The sequence below is a fragment of the Mastomys coucha genome, unplaced genomic scaffold, assembly GCF_008632895.1.
Source record: "Mastomys coucha isolate ucsf_1 unplaced genomic scaffold, UCSF_Mcou_1 pScaffold8, whole genome shotgun sequence".
Lineage (NCBI taxonomy): Eukaryota > Metazoa > Chordata > Mammalia > Rodentia > Muridae > Mastomys > Mastomys coucha.
Genome location: NW_022196914.1, coordinates 29,727,325 through 29,738,760, shown reverse-complemented (window position 1 = coordinate 29,738,760; position 11,436 = coordinate 29,727,325). Strand labels below are relative to the sequence as shown.

At 40.1% G+C, this 11,436-nt stretch overlaps 1 long non-coding RNA gene and 1 pseudogene across 1 annotated transcript; one reads left to right on the top strand and one right to left on the bottom strand.

Annotated features, from left to right (window-relative positions):
* Nucleotides 1-2,525: 2,525 nt before the first annotated feature.
* Nucleotides 2,526-5,834, bottom strand: LOC116083443. Its single transcript, XR_004115712.1, has 3 exons — nt 5,681-5,834; nt 5,148-5,294; nt 2,526-2,685 (listed from the first exon to the last, which is right to left on the bottom strand). It is a non-coding gene; the product is annotated as an uncharacterized LOC116083443 (long non-coding RNA).
* Nucleotides 5,835-9,206: 3,372 nt separating this feature from the next.
* On the top strand, nt 9,207-10,659 carry LOC116083880 (annotated as a pseudogene).
* The last annotated feature ends 777 nt before the right edge of the window (nt 10,660-11,436 follow it).

The following is an 11,436-nucleotide window of genomic DNA, read 5'->3' as shown; positions in this document are numbered from 1 at the left end:
GTTTAATTTGAAGACCTAATTGGAGTCCATTTATTCTCTTCACTTTCCTCTGGAAAATTACAAGCTAGACTTCTACTGTATACATTTATCTCAACATTCCTATCTTCCAAGCTCCTCTAACATCTCAGTCAGCTCTGAGCACTCAATGGCCTTTCCAGCTCAAAGCTCAAAATGCTTCCATAATCCTCCCTCAAACATGGCCAGGTATATTGAGACAGGCTGACTCTATGACAGTTTTCAAATTGGCAGTACAGGCAGTATAGTTAAAAAACCCCAGGCTTATCCATCGAACTGAATACAGGGTCCCCAGTGAAGGAGTTAGAGAAAGGACCAATGGAGCTGAGGGGTTTGCAGCCCCTTAGGACTAACAACAATATGAACTAAGTAGTACCCTCAGAGCTCCCAGGGTCTCAACCACCAACCAAGGACTGCACATGGAGGGGTCTGATTGTTCTGGCAGCATGTGTATAGTAGAGGATTGCAGGTTCGATCAGCAATAGGAGGAGAGGGCCTCGGCCTTGTGAAGGTTCTGTGCCCCAGTGTAGGGGAATGCCAGGGCCAGAAAGTAGGAGAGGGCGGGGTGACAGGCATGGGGAGGTGGGAGGCAACAGGGATTTGTTTTTGTTTGTTTGTTTGTTTTTTGGAGGGGAAACCGGGAATGGAGAAATTTACATGTAAATAAAGAAAATATAAAAAAAAAAAAAAAAAACCCAGGCTTGTGAAGGCTTGATGTCCCAGTGTAGGGGAATGTTAGGGTAGTGAAGTGAGAGGGGGAGCACCCTCATAGAAGCAGGGGAGAGGGATGGTAGGATAGGGGGGTTTTTGGAGGGGAAACCAGGAAAGGGGATGACATTTGAAATGTAAGTAAATAAAATAACCAGTAAGAAATTAAAACAAAGAACAAAAACAGGCTTCAGGCACCTAGTCAGAAACTAGATAGTGCCCAACCACTAGCCTGAAGTAAGGACAATGGTTCAGCAAGTTTCCAGACTTCCCTGGTAACGGGTTCCAGCCCCCATGCCCAAGTAATGGAATGCCCCCAGAGATTGAGTAAGATAGCATTCACCTACTTCAGAATCCCTAACGTGTTTTAAATCTAGCCTTCGAGTTCATTTGGTTATCTCTCCATTTTGGAAGGAGGAATCTCCTCATGCTGGTCTGCAGAGTAAAATGCTCCTTGTTTTTGCACACTATTTGAGTCTGGAGTACCATTCTTCATCAAACAATGGACCCTTATAATATCACAGGAGTGCCCCATGATCCCATGATCCTGGTACCAATTTCTGTCCCAGTTTTCTTTTTGTTACTGTAATAAAACACTGACCACGGTTGGTGGTGGCGCACGCCTTTAATCCTGGCACTTGGGAGGCAGAGGCAGGCGGATTTCTGAGTTCGAGGCCAGCCTGGTCTACAAAGTGAGCTCCAGGACAGCCAGGGCTATACAGAAAAACCCTGTCTCAAACAACCAAAACAAACAAACAAAAAAAAACAAAAAACAAAAACAAAAACAAAAAACAAAAAACAAAACAAAACCAAAAAAAAAACACTGACCAAAATCAATTTGAGGAAAAGGGGATTTAATTCAACTCACAGGTTACATCATCAAGGTAAGCCAAGGCAAAAACTCAAGTAGGAATCTAGAGGTAGGACATGAAGCACGTGGAAGAATGCTGCTTACTGGCTTTCCCATGGCTTACTAACAGCTCTCTCCTTCACTACCAGTCTCTTCCTTCCTTCCTTTCTTGTCCTTTGTTTCTTTCTAGATTATTTATCAGATTTACTTATCTTATGTATATGAGTGTTTTGCCTGCATGTATTTTGTGTACCACGTGCAATTCTGGTGCCTATATTACTCACAAGAGGATGTTGATACCCTAGAAGTGGCATTATAGATGGTTAGGCACTACCATGTGGGTGCTGGGAAAAGACCTTGGGTCCTCCGCAAGAACAACCAGTGATGTTAATCAGAGTCATCTCTCTAGCCTCTTAACTTGCTTTCTTATACAATCCAGGGACAACTTAACTTGCTTCTCAGGGGTGGCACTACCAACAGTGGGACAGGCTTCCCCTCATTAATCATTAATCAAGAAAATATTCTAAAGACATGCCCACAGGCCAGTAGACAATCCTTCAATTGAGGTTCTTTTTTCCTAGGTGTCTTTAGTTTGTGTCAAGTTAACACAAACTAACCAGCATAGCAAATGCAATTCATAGGGTTTGTCCTCAATAATATCTTTATATTTCAGTGGTCTTTAATTTGTGGGTTTGACTTGTTTTTGTGTCAAATTACCCTCTCCCAGAGGTTGCCTAAAACCATCAGAAAACACAGATATTCTGATTCATAACTAGCAAATTTACAGTCACAAAGAAGCAATGAAAATAATTTTCTGGTTAGGGGTTACCACAACAGGATGAACTGTATTAAAGGGTTGCATCATTAGGGGGTTGAGAACCACTACTTCAGATGTAAGTGATTGGTTAAGGATTATGACAGCATTTACACAGTGATTTCTACTGGAAAAAAATTTCTCTTTTCAGGTTTATATATTTGAAAATGTTCTTCCTCAGTCATTACATATGTACAGTTTCTGTATGAATTGACTTATAGTTCATGAAGATCCAGCTTCACATAAAGGCCTTGCCTTTATTGAAGGAGTTTTTCACAATATTTCTGTTGGTTATATTCTGAAAAGTAAAGGATTTTCTGTGTTATTTGAATTGATAGGGTTCCTATCATATGTAAAATTTTGATTATGTATATAAAATAATTGTTCAATATTTGAGACACTCTCTTTGCTCTTACAAGATCTCTCCAGTATGAAACTGAAGTGTTGAAGAAGTGTTGAACTGTTAGTAAATTCTTTAAGATTCAGAGGGGTCTCTCCCTTATTGTATTGAATTATAGTATTGAATTATGGGATAACATTATGGAAGGTTTTGCAACAGTGGTTGTACTAATCTGGATTTACTCTACTATGGATTCTGTTGTGTCAAGTAAAGCCTAAACAATTTTTAATGGCTTTGCCATATTGCTCATATTTGTACTGTTTCTTTCCAACATGGAGCTTGCAATAATGTTTAAGATTTGAAGAAGAATTAAAGGCCTTGCCACATTCTTCACATTTGTAAGGTTTCTCTCCAGTGTGAATTTTTTTCATGTTAAGTGAGGCCTGTGGTACAAGTGAAAGCTTTGCCACAGTCTTTGCATTTTTAGGGCTTCTCACCCATATGTACTCTTTGGTGTTGAGTTAGATTATGACAGTTACTAAAGGCTTTCTCACATTCATTGCACTTAAAGGGTTTTTACAATTGTTTATACATATATAACTCAAGTTAAAAGAAAGTACTGTTCTTTGAACATTTAAGAACTCATCCTAGACTGCCTAGATAAGACCCCTTAAGACAGATTTGTATCCCAGGCAGATTATAGGCTTTACAAAAGAACAATTGTTCATATAATCTCATTCTTTAGATCATCAAAATAGTAATGGCTTGAGATAATAATTTGGTATCTTTAGAGAATGTGCATGTCAAATTGTAAAGACTCATTCTCAATGTCCTCAGTTTCTAGCTGTACCACATAATGGTGTCAATTCTTGAGGACCTATACTTAATCAATTCAATTATTGCAAATGGATATTCATATTTCTGATTTTAGAAAAATAAAATATGCACATATGACCGTTGATACCTTTTCAGGCTTTCTAGTTACAATTGCCTTAACAGGAAAAATAACTAAAAATGTAATCATTGCCTACATTACTTTTCTATGCTTGGTGTTCCTAATTAGATTAAAACAGATAATGGAACTGACTTACAATCACGCATTTGAGATGTTTTGTCAACAATTTAATGTTACCCATATTACTGGAATTCCTTATAATTCTCAGGGATAAGGAATTGTTGAATGTGTGCATTGCACTCTGAAAAATTTGGCTTTTAAAAAACAAAAAAGGGAGAATTATATTCCTGTGCACATTATTTAAATCATGCTTCTTATTTTAAAATTTTAAAATTTGAATGCCAAGGAATTCTTTGCTGAGTGTCTATAGCATCCTACAACTAGGCATACTTATTCCTAGGCGAAATGGAAGGATCCACTTATTGGCATATGGCATGATCCTGATCAGGTATTTAATTTGGGGAAGAGGAAATATATGTGTTTTTTCCACAGAAAGCTGCAGGAGCTTGCTAGCTGCCAGAGTGATTGGTGTGACATGCTGACCTGTGAGCTTGCTGAGTTCCCTGACAATGGTGACAGGGAAATTGTTGTTTTTATGCAAACACGTTGTCGATTGTGCACAACAGAATCCAGAAACACCAACAAGAATTAGAGAAGAGATCTAAGGAACTCTTCAACAACACCATGTGGGGTGCCTGGAATGGAATTCTTCTACCTTCTCTTCTTCCTTGGCCCAATGCTTGGCTTAGTAATTCTACTATCGCTAGGACCTTTTCCTTTTGATAAAATTATGGCCTTTATTATGGGATAAATAGATGCAATTAAGGCCAAACCTTTGCAAATTCATTACAATCGGCTGGCAACGTCAAATCTGGGAGTTGGCTTTGAAGACATTCTTACAAATGACCTTTAAAATAACCCAGCTCATGTTTGGCCCTTCACCTTTCCAGTGCGATGGACTGGCTAGCCAGTGACGGGCAACTGAGAGGAGAAGCCGCCCTTAGCAAGAATGGCAACCTAAGACGGAACCCCGCTAAGATGATGGAGTGCACTCCATGACGGGTAAGACCATTCTAGGTGTGACTGTCCTTGCATCCTCTCTGACCTAAGACAGGCACAGTCCCCTTGGAGTCTCTAGAGCCAAGCTGAGTTACATATTGCTGCCCTAAGTATGCCTTGTTTCTGTATACAAAAAAAGGGGAACCTGTTGGGGCCCAAAAGTGACTGGCATCTTAGTCTCCATCTTGCCCCTGGGCCATCACCTATAAACTAACACTCTTTTGTCTCTTCCACTATCTTGCTTCCGTCCCTGCAATTGACTTGGAACATTTTACGATAGAGGGCTTTCTGGACACCTTACAATGAGGATACTCCTTTCTGGACATTTTATGATATAGACATTCCATTTATGCTGATGTGTAACCAAACAATAATGTGGGTTTGGCCTATGCACCTAGGCAAATACCTTTGTGGTCTGGAGTTTTAAATGGTGCTTTTCCGTAGAGTAAATTGAGACTTGATCAGAAAAATTTTTGTCTTGTCTCCCTTCTTCATGTCTCCTGTTCCCAAATTTGTCATTGCAGTTCCCTCTTCTTGAGAACCCCGTTAAGTCCTGCAGGTCGGGGCACAGATATGTTTATTTGTGAACACTCTATATAAGATTATATTCTGTTCTAAAGAACTGCCTCTTTGGGAATTATCACTTAAGTAAAATTTATACAGATATAATTTAGGGATACATATCAATACATGTAGTGATAGATAGGATGATAGCTAAACTAAATGTCTGATCTGCAGAGGCGCTCCCATCATGAGGCTTGACGTCTACCTACTATTTTGTTACATAAATGCACTCACTCTAAAAATTGGGGGTCATTCAGCTAGTTTCAGGTACTTAGCTTAATCTTTTATACTAAATTTATCTAATTAAATATATCCAATTAATTTATTGTGTAAGAGATACAGTCTTGTCCTTTGCTCTTTATTAGAGATAATTACCATTCTTTTGTGGTAGCAATTCCATAGCATCTTGAGAGCTATGTATGGATCATCTACATCACAAGAACTGTTTATAGATCATCTACTTTAGAAGAGGATTGCTGGAAGGTTGATGGGCTAGCATCAGTGTGAAATCCTGAAGATACAGTTATGCTGGCTGCAATAAGAAAAACCCATTCATACAGCATGTTTGCACATACACTTTCTTGGTTTAATAACTTTTCTAGTGTAATAAAACATTACAACCAAGACAACTTTTTGAGGGGGGTGGGATGGGATATTGTTTTGAGACAGGATTTCTCTGTACAGTCTTGGATATCCCACAACTTTGTCTGTGGATTAAGCTAGCCTGGAACTCAGAGATCCACCTGCCTCTGCCTCCTAAGTGCTGAGATTAAAAATGTGAGCCACTACTGCCTAGCAACCAAGGCAACTTGTAAAAGAGTGTTATTGGGCTTATGGTTTCAGAAGATTAGAGTCCAGAGTAATGGAATGTCAGCAGGAATAGCTGAGAGCTCACATCTTGATCCACAAGCAAGAGGCAGAGCTCTGAGAAAGGCACATTTGGGAAGGTAGGAATCTTTCTGACATCTTAAAGCCTGTCCTGAGTGACATCTTTCCAACAAGGACACACCTACTAATCCTTCCTGAGCATTTCCACCAAATGGAGACAAAGCATTCAAATAAGAGCCCATGGGCACCATTCTCATTCAAATCACACCTTCAGACTGGGGTTTGGGCGTGGAGGCGGTCTGTATACTGGAGTCTGCTTAAAAGTATGGTTGTCTTCTACTGACTACATGTAATTGAAGTCGAATAGAAAGACAGGAGAAGTTAAGGAGATCTGGGAAGAGAGAGAGCTCCTCACCTACGTTTGAAGCTTTTCAGCAGCTTAAAACCAAACATTCTGACAGCTAATACTCAATGTGAAGGTTACCATCAGAGGCAGTATTTCTCTCCCTTAGCAATATTATCAAGTAAAAATGTTATAATAGTAATGAATAGAGCTGGAGAGATGTCTGGATGGGTAAAGATACGAACTTCCAGAAATTCTGTCAGTTGATAACAGAGTTCAATACCCAGAACTCACATGGTGCAAAGAGAGAATGACTCCCAGAAGATATCCTCTGACCTTGTAGGTCCTACCATGACTATGTGGCACAAACCAGTAATCCTAGTCCTTGGGAGGTAGAGGCAGGAGGATTAAGAGTTCAAGGCTGGCTTCATCTATCTATGGAAAGTTCAATTTTAGCCTGGTCTATGTGAGATCATACCTTTCTCTCCCAAAAATAAAATCACAAACTCAGAGAGAAAAGAAAATATTTTTAAAAATGATGTCTTGAAACTTACAGTATATCAAAATAGTGACAGAAAATAGAGGTTTGGCAAACTCTAGATGACCCTTAAAAAAGTTATATGAGGCCAAGCAAGTTGGTTAAAGTCCCCTGCTGCCAAGCAAGCTGGTTTAGGGAGAGATTTGTTGAAGCATGAGAACAATGGCTCCCCACCCAGAAGGAGCTTTTGAAAACCCTTAGTCCGACATCTTAGCAGCAATGTTAAGAGATGCTACATTGTGGAGAGCCATTTTCAGCTGCACCCGGAGAGTGAGTGGTTTCATAAACAAGCCCTCATTTGGCTAAGCTTGCTGCCATTGGTTGCTTCCGCATCTGGTGACCTATCCGCTTTTGCTACATAGCCCATTGGGATTGGCTAAGCTTGGGAGTACTTAAGGGCCGAGGGTGGGCTGGAAGGCGGGGCTTAGATGGCAGGAAGGTGGGGTTTAAGTAATGGCTCCCCAGAGCCAGAAGGCAGGAGAAGCAGGAGGGAGAAGCAGGAGGGAGAAGACTGTTACAACGTTCCAGAATAAAGTGCTAAAAGGAAGAGCTTGGGTTGCATCTTTCTTGCTGGTCGAGGCGGATGCGACACTACATCACAAGTGGAGGATGAAGAAAAACAAGCATAATAGGCAAACAGGGCCTAGGAACAATAAGCTCCACAGGCAGTTGCTCCCCTAACAGACCCAGAGAGGCCACAGAACAGACCGTTGTCCCTGGGAGATAGTTTTGGTGAAACCAGTTTTAAAACACACACACACACACAGAGACAGACAGACAGACAGAGACAGACAGATAGACAGGCAGACAGACAGAGAGACAGAGACAGAGGGGCAGAGAGGGACTGTAGTCTCAACAGAAATGATAATGTGGAAAGCTGTCTTTAATCAAAAGAGAAGACTGAAACAGCCAGAAGAAAGAGCCAATGACCCCTCCCCCCTCAAGCAACCGGCCAGTGAAGAAAGTTGGTTGATAATCCAGTGAATTTTTAAGAAAAAAAAAATTACTCTTAAGTGAATGCTTCTTTGTACGTAGGAGAACACATTCCCAGTTCCTCAGGTAGAAAGTGGATAGCACACTGTCAACTCTTCCAAATGATCTACTTTCATGACCTGTAAATGTGACATATAGCAATCTTAAAATTTAGGTTTAGGGCACTACACTTGCAATGTTTTGATTTGGTGCCAAAAATAAAAACTGAATTACTGAAAGTCATGAGAGAACATGCATACTGTCTTTCTTTCAAACATATACTGTATGTTTAGATGGCCAATTAGGTTCAAAAGAAACACTGCAAATTTACTGTTTATTAAATGTCCAAATGTAACTGAATTCCAAACCATTAGTGTCATATCAGTAGTTCTTCTTTGGTTGTGACCAATGACTATCACCTATCACTCTTATTTTTATGTAGATACATGAAAAAGAAGTTAGATGTAGCCTGGACAGTCTGACACACATTTTCCAACTCAAAATACCTCATGGACCATTGACAGACTAAGTAGCATAAGTTATAAAAGCTCAAAAAAACAGATACTATACAAATCTTTTCTCCTTGTGTTAAGTGTATGTTTTGACCCATGCTCACACCTGTCCACATAACTTCTACATTGTCTCCCCATGGCCTCTGGAATATAGCATAGAGAACTAGGAAGGGAACTCAACACCCAGTAAACCTTTCTTTCAAAATTATCTATAACATTTCTAATATAACAAAGTTACTTTAAGATAAGAAAAAAACAAAGTAACTCCTACCCCCATATCTTCACTTAAACAAACATTAGAAGACAAAGAAAAAGCCTGGTATATAAGGGCAGGACCCTACAAGTAAAGAATTCTCACTATAGCAGTTTGGTTTCCTGATTGGATGTGTCATTATACCACAGGCGCTGTGGAGGGCGTTGTTGTCATCACCTATATGCAGAACAGTTCTGTTCCAACAGAATGTAAAGAAACATTGCATACTCAATTGGAATCTGTGGTATGAAGACTGAGGAAGGCATCTGCTGTGGTCTGAATGAGAATGGCCCCCATAGGCTCATAAATGTGAATATTTGGTCACCAAGGAATGGCACTATATGAAGGAATTAGGGGGTGTGGTCTTATTTGGAGGAAGTGTGTCCCTGGGAGTGGGCTTTGAGGTTTCAAAAATCCCATTCTGGCTCTCTCTTTCTCTCTATTTTTCGGGCAATATGGCAGGCATGGAGGAGGCAGCATCCTTCAGGAGCCACCTGAATGACGACCTGGATCCAGACTCCAGGGAAGAGGAAACCTCCAGCATGGCTGAGGAAGCTGCCAAGAAAAGACTGAAGAAGAAGAAGGGCAAAAGGGCTGTGTCAGCAGTGCAGCAAGAACTTGATAAAGAATCAGGAACCTCGGTGGATGAGGTAGCAAAACAGTTGGAGAGACAAGCATTGGAAGAGAAAGAGAGAGATGATGATGATGAAGATGGAGATGATGATGTTAATGGTGCAACGGAGAAGGAGAGGACCAAAAGTTCAAACAGACCCTCCCTCAGTTCCAATATGTGACCTGTATCCTAATAGTGTATTTCCCAAAGGATAAGAGTGTGAATACCCACCCACACATGATGGGCCAACAGCTGCTTGGAGAACCACAAGTGAAGAAAAAAAGTCCCTAGACTAGGCTAGTGAGGAGATTTGTAATGACTTCCAAGAAACTGCGGAAGCACATCAGCAAGTTAGGAAATATGTCATGGGCTGGATCAAGCCTGGGATGACAATGATAGAAATCTGTGAGGGGTTGGAAGACTGTTCCCTGAAAGCTAAGAAAGGAAAATGGGTTAAATGCAGGCATGGCATTTCCCACTGGGTGTTCTCTCAACAACTGTGCAGCCCGTTACACTCCCAATGCTGGTGACACGACAGTTTTACAGTACAATGACATCTGTAAGATAGACTTTGGAACACATATAAGTGGTAAAATAATCGATTGTGCTTTTACTGCTACTTTTAATCCCAAATATGACATATTATTAAAAACTGTAAAGGATGCCACTAATATCAGAATAAAGTGTGCTGAGATTGGCATTCGTCTCTGCAATGACGGTGAGGGCATTCAAGAAGTTATGGAATCCTATGTAGTAGAAATAGGTTGGAAGACATATCAAGTGAAACCCATACGTAACTTAAATGGACATTCAATTGGGCCATATAGAATTCATGCTGGAAAAACAGTGCCCATTGTGAAAGGAGTGGAAGCTACAAGAATGGAGGAAGGAGAGGTGTATGCCATTGAGACCTTTGGTAGCACAGGGAAGGGCATGGATCATGACCACATGGAATGTTCACACTACATGAACAATTTTGATGTGAGACATGTGCCAACCAATAAGGCTTCCAAAAATAAAACACTTGTTAAATGTCATCAATGAAAACTTCGGTACCCTTGTCTTCTGCTGAAGGTGGCTGGATCTCTTAGGAGAAAGTAAATACTTAATGGCTCTGAAGAATCTGTGTGACTTGGGCATTATAGATCCATACCCACCACTGTGTGGCATTAAAGGATCATACACAGCACATGTTTGAACATGCCATACTGTTGCGTCCAACCTGTAAAGAAGTTGTCAGCAGAGGAGAGGAACTAAACTTAGTTCAAAGCCAACTCATCATCTTTATTTTCTAAGCTTTGTTGGAACACAATATACCACAAGTAATTTGCAACATGTTGTCTGTTTTAACAGTGGACCTGTGTAATACCGTTTTCCATGTTTAAAGGAGCTTGATCAAAGTCAAACTGTCTACATGTAATTAACCAAGGAGAAGGCTTTCAAGACTTTAATGTTAACTGTTTCTCCTGTCTAGGAAATGCTGTACTGGTCACTAGTTAGGAATCACTTACGCATTTTGTTTTGGAGACCTGAGAGATGCTTTTTAGATATTTATATTGCCATTTCCTTACTTGGATACTTTGAATGTGTACATCCAGTTCTGTACCTATGCCCTCTGGTATTGCTTTTTAACCTTCCTGGAATCCATTTTCTAAGAAATAAAGACATTTTCAGATCTGAGAGCTACATTTTAGTGTCTATGGTTGTAATTCTGAGCAGAAAGAAGATAAAATATGGATAGCATTGTCTATCTGGACTGTAGATATGGCAGATACCACAGATTCTCTTCAGGCATGGTGGCTATCAGGTCTTCATGTGTATGAAGCAAGCAGAAGTGAGTACAGGTATGTTTTGCTATTCTTTTTGTAGAAGCATATTTAAAATTTGTCTCCCCTCCCCCATAGGAAGATGTACTGATTTAAGCAACATGGGAAAACACTGTGCCAACTGGAAAAACTTTGCTGTAGTAAATGTCCCTTACCCCAGTGTTCATATTTATAGAATGTGTATTCCACATTAGAAAATCAAATCAACATTAAAGCCACAGCAAAATTAAAAAATAAAAAATTCCA